Source organism: Pan troglodytes, chromosome 1, assembly GCF_028858775.2.
Source record: "Pan troglodytes isolate AG18354 chromosome 1, NHGRI_mPanTro3-v2.0_pri, whole genome shotgun sequence".
Classification (NCBI taxonomy): domain Eukaryota; kingdom Metazoa; phylum Chordata; class Mammalia; order Primates; family Hominidae; genus Pan; species Pan troglodytes.
Window position 1 is genome coordinate 127,754,676 of NC_072398.2, and position 10,789 is coordinate 127,765,464.

The following is a 10,789-nucleotide window of genomic DNA, read 5'->3' on the forward strand; positions in this document are numbered from 1 at the left end:
AAGAAAATAAGATAATTTAATTTCCTCTTTTGGGGTCACAGAGAGATTCACTGATGTTCAGTAACGAAGCCATGCACCCTCTCTCTAAGAAAATGAACAAATGCTCCTAATAGTCACAACTGTCATGAATTTTCCATGAGTTCAAGACATTTGACCCACATCCCTAAACCTAGTTTAGGAAACTCTAAAATTTGGTGACTTCCAAAGAATCTCTCAGATTTAAAATTGTAGATTGTTTTATAACATAATAACAAAATCATATGTGAAATTCTATTTTTAAGTGAAATGGATATAGTATAAAAAGTGCAATCATTTTCTAGAATGTCTAAGGAAAGTCAGTTGTTCTTTTATTCCTTCTGTATTGTTCAAGTTTTACTATTGTGTGTATAGTGAGAAATATGTGGGTGTATATTTATATATGTACATGTATATATGTGTACATACATACACACAGACACACATACACACACATGTTGTTTTGTTTCTCTGGTAAAGCCTAACTAATACAACAGAAAATAATTTGTCAGAATTTTAAAAGCATTTGCTCATTCTCCTTCTGAATCCACTGTCATTATTAAGTCCAATGCTATTCTTATTCCAGATCCCTTGTATGTCACCTATTTATGCTCTTTACAAACTTTCAGATCTTATTTTTTACCTTTTCAGACATTCTAAATTTCATACTAAACTACTATTATTTGGAACATTTTTAATTGTATTTTCTGGGTGCAATCAATTTGAAAGTCCATGTACTTTGGTTCTAGAAAATGTCATCACATAATTTGGTTAAAAACTTGTGTTTTTTTTTTCTAATTTTTCTAATCTTTCTGAGGCTTCCATTATTGGAATACTACATTTATGAATGGAGCTTTCTAGTTTACATGTTTTGGTCTTTGTTCAACTTATGGAGTGATTTCATCAGAAATAAAAGATATCTCTTTACTAAAGTTATTTATGCCAAAAAGTGATACTTTAGTTTCTAAGAGTGCCTTTTCCTCTAAATTTTTCTTTATTAAGGAAAAACTTTTTAATGCATGAATATGAAATCTTCGATTTTTGTGGATATTAATTTTAGTTGTGCTCAAATTTTATTCTTACCCTTCATTGTTTTTATTTTCTCTAAATTCCTTTATTTTCTTGAAATGTTGATCTCTGTTTAAGCTTCTGTCTTAGCAGCTATCAGTCCATATTTGTGAATAGAGCACCAAGAAACTTATTGATAACTCGTGTGTGTGTGTGTGTGTGAGAGAGAGAGAGAGAGAGAGAGAGATTCCAGAATGGAACTTATTGAGTGGTAAGCTTTAATGTAAAATGAATGACTGGGAAGGCACTCATCTCTTTCTTTTAGAATGACTATATGTCATTGTTTGAAGATATTTTCTCTTTGGCCAATTTCCTCAGAAAGGAATCTTTCCATGTACTAGTGTGGCAGTGGGGGCCACATAGAGAGAAGAGCCTGGGGGCTGACTGTCCAATGGCAAACTTTCACTGAGTCCTGCTAGTTTTAATAGAGGTCCCCAGTCTTCATTGAGCCTGTTGTCTCAAGTTTAAATTACCTCTAGTTCAAACTTACCAGAGAATAAACAACAGGTTTTCTGAAAGTCAGGAGCTTATCCACAATTATGTGAAAGTATGAAGGGAGAGGAGTATTCACATGGCTGTGTAGGACAGGATAGCTGATTGAGAGTTCTGGCGACTTTTTATACAGACTTTCTGCCTATCATCCTCTTTGTTCTGTTAGAACTGAAACCCTGCCTTCAGAACCATCTAGTAATTATCTTCCTGAAATGTTCTTTGCTCCTCAACATCAGACTGTGCTTCAACCCCTTCCCTAACCCCCATCCTTAGAGGCAGTTAAGTAGCTTCTGGCTTCATCCAGTCCGCTCATATGGCTGCTATTCATTCCTGAATTTTCCAATTTACAAAACATTGTGATTTCTTGTGCTCTTTCCCATTTTAGTGCAGATCCTGTGTTTACTTGTCTAATTTTACCAACATTGAATATAGTCTCAAAAGTCAAAATGACCGTCATTAGCTCAGACGTTATAAAATATAGTCTGTTTTCTAAATACCAAAAACCATTGAACAACAATGGATGTTAGGTGGAGATTGAATATTTGAGTACCGGTTAGTATGTGTTTTGAAGTGAGCTATATATTGGGGAAATTAATATAGTTACGGGGCATAAAAGTTTACTAATTTGTATTTAATACTTAAAAAAATAAAATTGAATTGAAACACAATGACGAAGACTTGGAAGAAAAAGAGACATTAAATTATAATCATTTTAAAGGTTAATTAGGCATTATCTTCCCATAAAACCAAGTGTGCAATTAATGAAATGTCATAGCAAGAATAAATCTTATCTTCTAATTTTATACTTTTCTTATAACTAGGTATTTTACTTTTTTATCGTTCTTATTCTCCTAGTTTTTTGTTGGAAAACTATAGTTTCCAAATTTAACAACGAATATTTTTCACTGCATTTAAAATCTCAGCTACAAGCAGATATCCTTGTAAATTCTGAATTCTCCATAAATTTTTACATACTTAAAGTCTGTTTTATTTAAAATTTTAATTTAAAAAATGCTTTCTTAGATACTGCGTGTAATTCTATGTTTTCTTAGAATTGCACCTATGTCACTGGCACCCAATCACTATGAAATATTAAGAAATAATTATTTAGCAAACATAGGATATATTTAGAAAACCAAAGTTTTTTGTCCGCATGTTATTAAAATTGATTGCTGAAACTGTGATGTAGACAAATGGAACATTTATTAGTATAATACTTTCTAAATTATCAGTGGTATTTTAAGACAAAGAACTCATTTTTAATTTTAAATAAGCCAATGTAACAGACTGAGTGGGACATTTATTTACTTTTAGAGTCACTAAAATGGTTCGGATTGGACCTATTGCCATACAACAGTCTGAACAAATGAAGTCTTCTCTAATAAATTACAGATAAAATTATAATGACACTGGTCATTGCATTGAAGGTACTAGCACCAACCAACATACCAGCTGAAATTGAAAACATATTTTGCCATGTTTAAAACAAAATATAACTATGAACAGATTTAATGTTCTGCTGGTTGAATTTATTGCCAGTTAATAGAAAATTTCTATTTTTAAAATAAAGTTATTTGATGTCTGATGCATATTGTTCTTTAAAAAAGCACATTAAATATTAAAATAAAATGCTTTTTATAGATGTGATTATAATTTTTTAATGATCAGGAATAAATCTAGAACTCCATGTTGTTAAAATAAAATGGAAGTGGATAACAGCCCAGTGTTTAAAAACATACAGGATTAACATGATGTATTTATTATTAGTGAATTGCAGCCAATCTGGTAAAATTTAATTAGAATTTAAAATACATATACCTCAAAGCTTTTCTAATATTGCTTTGCCAATTTCATTTACCACTAATAAGAAAAGATATACATTGTTTTTATCTTTATTTATAGAGGATTTCAGTTATTTTGTGCTAGAGTGGCATTCCATATTGAGCTATAGATTTTTTTCTAAAAGTATAACCAACTTTCTCTAGACAAGAGTCAATTTAAGGTTCAATTGAAATTCACCAAACTTTGATATATTTTCAAGTTAAGTTATTGAAAGAAATAAGAACATTTAACTTTTATTATGTGAGAAAAAAGGTTAGTTATATTTTTCGTACTTAGGGTTCAAGTTAGTGCATAAGAATTATAAAATGCAGCATTAGTAAGTCTAACGAGCATCAACAATGAAAAACCTGTCTTAAGAAAATTTAACTTGTGCTATCCATTTCCACTGATATATAGCCCAGAGTGGACAACTCTCACCAGATGGCATTAAATTATAAGCAAGAGCTGGAAAGGAACTCCCAACACACTTGCCCTGGTCTTTTCACTGCGATACTGCAAGCCATAATATTTTTAAGTTGGATTTTCAGACTTCACTAATGGTGTTATGACAGATTTACACTATACGTTGTTTACAGTTTTTGCCTCTATGTTCATGGATGAAATTAGCTTATGATTTTTGTTCCCATACTATTCTTGTCATTTACTGGTATTAAGATTTTTCTATGATAATAATGATAGGAAAAACTTACAAAGTGCTTAATATATGCTAGACTCTGTTGAAAGCACATTACAAGCACTAAGTTATTTAATCCTCATAATCACTTTATGAGGTGAGTAGTATTATAATCCCACTTTATAGATGAGAATAGTGACAGGTAAGTAATTTACCCAGACAAGGATAAAAACCGGTAGAGCCTGGAAACGTTTGTGAAAGATGGCAGTTTTATGTTCCTTTTATATTTGGCAGGGTTCAATTCTAGGGGTTTCTTTCTTTGTGAACAGATTTACTACACACTCAATAAATATACTGGTCATAGAACTACTCAGGGTTTCTATTTATTTTTGAGTAATTTTCTAAAAATTACTTCAATTTTTTGAATATTTTTATTTACATAATTTTATAATCTTTTCAATTTCCATTGCATCTATAGTTTTATGCCTCCTTTGTTTTTAATGAGCTTACCTGTAGCATCTCCTTTCTTGATGAAGTTACATATGTAGCCTAGTTGTTATTAAGTTTTCCTTTGACACATGAGTTTTATTGAAATATGCTTATTGGTTTCCAAATATATTTGTTTGTTTGTTTGTTTTTGTAGTTTTCAACTTTACCTTGCAAACACGTATTGTGAATCTTTTAAAATATGTTGAAAGTATCTTCTTTGCCAGATTGTTATCAAGTTTTGTAATTTGGTTAAAAACAGAGTTTTGTCTAACTGTTGGGCGCAGGATTCTATATATGTCCACTATTTCAAACTTGTTTTTTTTTTTTATCTTTTCTATTTTTTATTCTGTTGAATATACAAGTTATGAAAAGAGATATTTTAACATTTTTCACTTTGACATTCGGTTCAACTATTTCTCCTTATAGTTAGTTCTGTTAAGTTTTGTCCTTATGCATTTTGTGTATATTTTATCTAGTATACATATTCAAGTTTGTAATTTTTGTTTCTACCTGATACATTGAAAACTTCATGGTTATGAAGTTTACCTTTATATCCATAACAATGCTTTTTACCTTGATGTTCATTTGCCTAATATTATTAGGTTGATACAAAAGTAATTGTGGTTTTGCCATTAAAATTAAAATTAATGGCAAAAACTGCAATTAGTTTTGCACCAGCCTAGTAGTATAGCTGCACCAGCTTCATTTTTATTAATATGTACCCAGTATATCTTTTTATTACTTCTTTACTTTTAAATTTTCAGTGTGCTTATGTGTTAGATGTGGCTTTCATAAACAGCATATACATGGATTTAGCTTTTTAATTAAATGTGACAAAATTTGACTTTTATTGATAACATCCATTGTGCATTTCCTATAATCACTGATATTTTAAAATGTATTTCCACTATTTTGTTTTCTCTTCCAACTTTTGTTTTTTTGCTCACTGTCCTTCAATATTTCTTGTGAATTGATTAGCTTTTCTCTTTCTACATTGTTTGTTTGTGTGAATAAATGGCCATAGGTTCTTTTTGGGAATGCACTGTGGGAATCATTACTATACATTTAGAGGTATTTAAGGATTTTTCCTCACGGGTGCCTGACTTCTCCTACATTAATGGGATTCTGGGCCTGAGAAAATGGCTCATTTCAGAAACTGGGCAAGGCATGATCATTTTACTAGAGACGTTTCCACAGGCTCATGATCATCCATCTTTATTTTCTTCTGCTTGTATAAACATAGCAGTATCCTTCTTGGCTGCCCATCTACATATCTCGTCTCTAAGAACATCTGGCTTACATTCAAACTTTCCTGCTCTTTATAGTGAATATGCTTATCGTGCTTCTAAATTTTAGTCAATACCACCTGGACTCTACTATTTCAGGGTTCTCTCCTTTCTGTTGTTAACAGGATTCCAAACATTTAACAAGCCTGGTTGTAGATAACAGCTACCACTGAGCTTTGCACTTTTATTATTTTAGTAATTCTGACCACATGCATTTCATTAACTATCACATGCCCACTTCTAGCTTTTTGATCCCTTCTTTTACAATCTACCACAGTAGTTCCAGCATTTCTGCATCACTTTTACTGTGGACTGTCACTTTCTCCAGGCTTCCAAGGGTAATCTGAGCAGCGGTTCCCAAACTTTTTGGCACCAGGAACTGGTTTTGGGGAAGACAATTTTTTCACGGACGGGGTGGGGGATGGTTTCGGGATGGAACTATTTCACCTGAGATAATGAGGCATTAGTTAGATTCTCATAAGGAGTGCCCAAGAGAGATCCCTCACATGTCCAATTCACAATAGGGTTCACACTCCTATGAGAATTTAATGCCTCCGCTGATGTGGCAGGAGGTGGAGCTCAGGTGGTAATGCTCATTTGCCTTCTGCTCACCTCCTGCTGTGTGTCTCTGTTCCTAACAGGCCAGGGACTGGTATGAGTCCATGGCCCAGGGGGTTGGGCACCCCGATCTAAGCAGTGTGTTAGCACCGTTCTTGCCAGGGTGATTATCATGTATCGCAGAAAATTGTTCGTATTTTATTAAGCTATGTTTTATTCAACTTTCTATTGTCCTTGATCCAGTACCTTTGGATTCACTGTATACATTGGTTTATTCTCTTCTACCCTTGGCAGGTGCAGCACTTTCTTGGCTGTCTGTCTTAGCCAAAATTTTTGATCTGGTGGGTAAAAGGGAAGTTGGGGACACATGCTCCGGTGTTTCTATACCATCTTTGATAAGGATGACACTAGCCTTTAACTGGAAGGAATGAACTACTTCTTCAGGAGGTTTCAGAAGAATCTGGAGATTCAATGTATTCAACAGTGTCAACCCAGCTGGTTCAGTCAAATCTCAGTGTTCCACTTTGTCCAGTCAAGGACCTGAACATAGCGTAACGCCCTAGCCATGCAAACTTCTCTTCAACTTTGCCATCCTTAGAATTAAAATCTAAGCCTCACTCACAACATTTGTCTGCATTCCAACTATAGGAAATAAGAGACTATTTATATGATGCCAAGAAGGCCCTCAATTCTTCTAGTGATTAATCACTTTAAGCCTTTTATTGTCTTTCACTAATGCATCAATGTCACTCAGCAATACCCATCTGAATCTGCAGTCCTAGTAGTTACTATTATGTCTGCATCTCTCAAACACTCAAGACACTGAATCTGCCAGTGCATTCCCTTCCTCTAGTATTTGATCCCAATTCACCTCTAGTTGAGGTTTCATCAATGGCAGTGACATAGTATAACAGGAGCCATTAATTTTCCACGTAACAACAAATAATGATGTCCTAATTGCTAACCTGCCAATGGTGACACAAACCATTGGCAAACCCATTTTTGAGTCGGCTTCCTAGAATTACTTCTCATATTGGTTGCCCTATAAATTGTCATATCAATTAATTTATTAAAATACGGGCTCTGAAATATAGATTAAGTGTGAGCAATGCAGTTTTGAGTTATCTATTGCTGCATAACAAAAAAACGTGGGCTTAAAAAAACTGCTTTATTATATCCCACAATCATGTAGGTCAGAATATAGGTACGGCTTGGCTAAGTGATTATTTTATTCCATGTGCAGTTGACTGTGGTCACTTGGAGTTACATTCTCTTGGCAGCTGGACTGATCTGCAGATCACTCACATATCTCATGTGTTGGGAGAGCTTACTAGAAAGTCACACTCATCTGGACTCTTCTCTCTTTCCATATAATTCCAGGAATTCCTAAGGTTCTAACTCCTCTTAAAGATTAGCTCTAAACTGTTATATTGTTCCTTCCACTGCAGTCTGCTCATCGAAGTAGTCATAGGTTAGCCCAAGTTAAAGGGGAAGAAACTTAGATCCGACCCCTGGGTGGGAGGAGTGTCAAAGAATGTGTGGCCATCTTTAATCTGCCACAAGTACACTCAGAGCAATGCATATTAGGTAATGGAAGCAAGGTAGGGGAGAGGGAGAAGTTAAGCCGCAACAGGGACCTAGGGCAATCCCATGGGGTGTTCTGGGATTGGAGTAACTGTTGTTGTCTTGAATTGTGGCAAGGAGGCCAGGCTTGTGTGTGGCTCCCATAGGCCCGTCATTTAATATGATCTGTTCCTTTGGAGGGAAGGCATGAAACTTTGGTTGAGGAAGTTCCTTTTGACCCAGGGCAATCCTCAGACAAAAATTAAGCTGTGAGCCACTAGCAGCTAACACTCATGGCAGATTAGCATCTCTGTGTGTGGTGCACCACAACATCCATTATACACCAGACAATAAATTGAGCCTGCAAACACATTATTATTGCCCAAATACATCCATTAAAAATAGCAATGCACAGAAATCAGTAGCAATACAAATTAAAATACTGATATGAAAGGAAGAGCTGAGATCAATGCAGTGCATTCAGCTTGAAAAGGTAAAGATGTCAAAAAGAGATAAACCAGTAAAATATAATCAGTGTCTCTGAAGGGAGAATCCAATCAGTGGAACAAAAGATGATTTCTAAGATATATATCAGGAAGAAATTAGGAAAGAAACTACTCTGGAAATGAAAGGAGCATATGGTATGCAAGGAAATTATGTAATTGGCTGCTGAACATAAAGCCAGGTTATTTTGAAACTATTGCTTTTCAAAGGTAAAAATAGAATTATTCACTTCTAGTAAATGTTTTCCATTTTCCTACTATGTGTGTTATAGAAACAACAAGGCAAGTTAAAAAAAAAAAACACTGCTTCCCTTTTCTATTGAAACTAGAAAACAAATATATCCCATAGATTTTTAAAGTGCAAAGGCTGCTAAAGGCAAATAAAATTGGCAGAGAAAATGAATGAATTGAAAGGTAGTATGAGTTACCTGGTTTGGCTGTGTCCTTACCCAAATCTCATCTTAAATTACAATTCCCACAAATCCCACATGTCATGGGAGGGACCAAATGGGAAGTAATTGAATCACAGGGGTGGGTCTTTCTTATGCTGTTCTCATGATAGTGAGTAAGTCTCACCCTATCTGATGGTTTTAGAAAGAGGAGCTCCCCTGCACAAGCTCTCTGTTTTTGCCTGCCACCATTCATGTAAGACATGACTTGCTCCTCCTTGCCTCTGCCATGATTGTGAGGCCTCCCCAGCCATGTGGAACTGTAAGTCCATTAAACCTCTTTTTCTTCCCAGTCTGGAATATGTCTTTATCAGCAGTGTGAAAACGGACTAATACAGCAAATTGGTACCAGTAGAGTGGGGTGTTGCTGAAAAAATTCCCAAAAATGTGGAAGCGACTTTGGGACTGGGTAACAGGCAGATTATCAGGGGAACCTGCCCCCAATTTCATGTAGGTTCTTTTCTATTTTCCCTAAGCATCAGCTGGTTTGAGAAATAAAGGGACAGAGTACAAAAGACAGAAATTTTAAAGCTGGGCGTCCAGGGGAGACATCACATGTCGGTAGGTTCCATGATGCCCCCTGAGCCGTAAAACCAGCAAGTTTTTATTAGTGATTTTCAAAAGGGGAGGGAGTGTACGAATAGCGTGTGGGTCACAGAGATCACGTGATTCACAAGGTGGTAGAATACCACAAGGCAAATGGAGGCAGGGCGAGTTCACAGGACGACAGGACTGGGGCAAAATTAAAATTGCTAATGAAGTTTCAGCATGCATTGTCATTGATAACATCTTATCAGGAGACAGGGTTTGAGAGCAGACAACCAGTCTGACCAAAATTTATTAGGTGGGAATTTCCTCCTCCTAATAAGCCTGGGAGCACTATGAGAGACTGAGGCTTATTTCATCCCTGCAGCTCGACCGTAAAAGACAGCCACACCCAAGGGGGCCATTTTAGAGGCCCACCCTCAGGGATGCATTCTCTTTCTCAAGGATGTTCCTTGCTGAGAAAAAGAATTCAGTGATATTTCTCCTATTTGCTTTTGAAAGAAGAGAAATATGGCTCTGTTCCACCTGGCTCACCGGTGGTCAGAGTTTAAGGTTATCTTTCTTGTTCCCTGAACATTGCTGTTATCCTGTTCTTTTTTCAAGGTGCCCAGATTTCATATTTCTCAAACACATATGCTCTACAAACAATTTGTGCAGTTAACGCAATCATCACAGGGTCCTGAGGTGACATACAACCTCCTCAGCTTACGAAAATGACAGGATTAAGAGATTAAAGTAAAGACAGGCATAGGAAATCACAAGGGTATTGATTGGGGAAGTGATAAGTGTCCATGAAATCTTCACAATTTATGTTCCGAGATTGCAGTAAAGACAGGCATAAGAAATTATAAAAGTATTAAAGTGGGGAACTAATAAATGTCCATGAAATCTTCACAATCCACATTCTTCTGCCATGGCTTCAGCCGGTTCTTCAATTTGGAGTTCCTGACTTCCCACAACAGCAGAGGTTGGAACAGTTTGGAGTGTTCAAAAGTAGACAGAAATTGTAAGAAAGTTTAGAACTTCTTAGAGAATTGTTGAATGGCTTTGACCAAAATGCTAATAGTGATATTAACAATAAGGTCCAGGCTAGGTGGTCTCAGATGGAGTTGAGGAACTTGTTGGGAACTGGAAAAAAGATGACACTTCTTGTTATGTTTTAGCAAAGAGACTGGTGGCATTTTACCTCTGCCCCAGAAATTTGGAACTTTAAACTTGAGAGAGATGATATAGGGTATCTTGTGGAAGACACTTCTAAGCAGCAAAGCATTCAAGATGTGACTTGGGTGCTGTTAAAGGCATTCAGTTTTAAAAGGAAAACAGAGCACGAAAGTTTGGAAAACTTGCAGCCTGACAATGTGATAG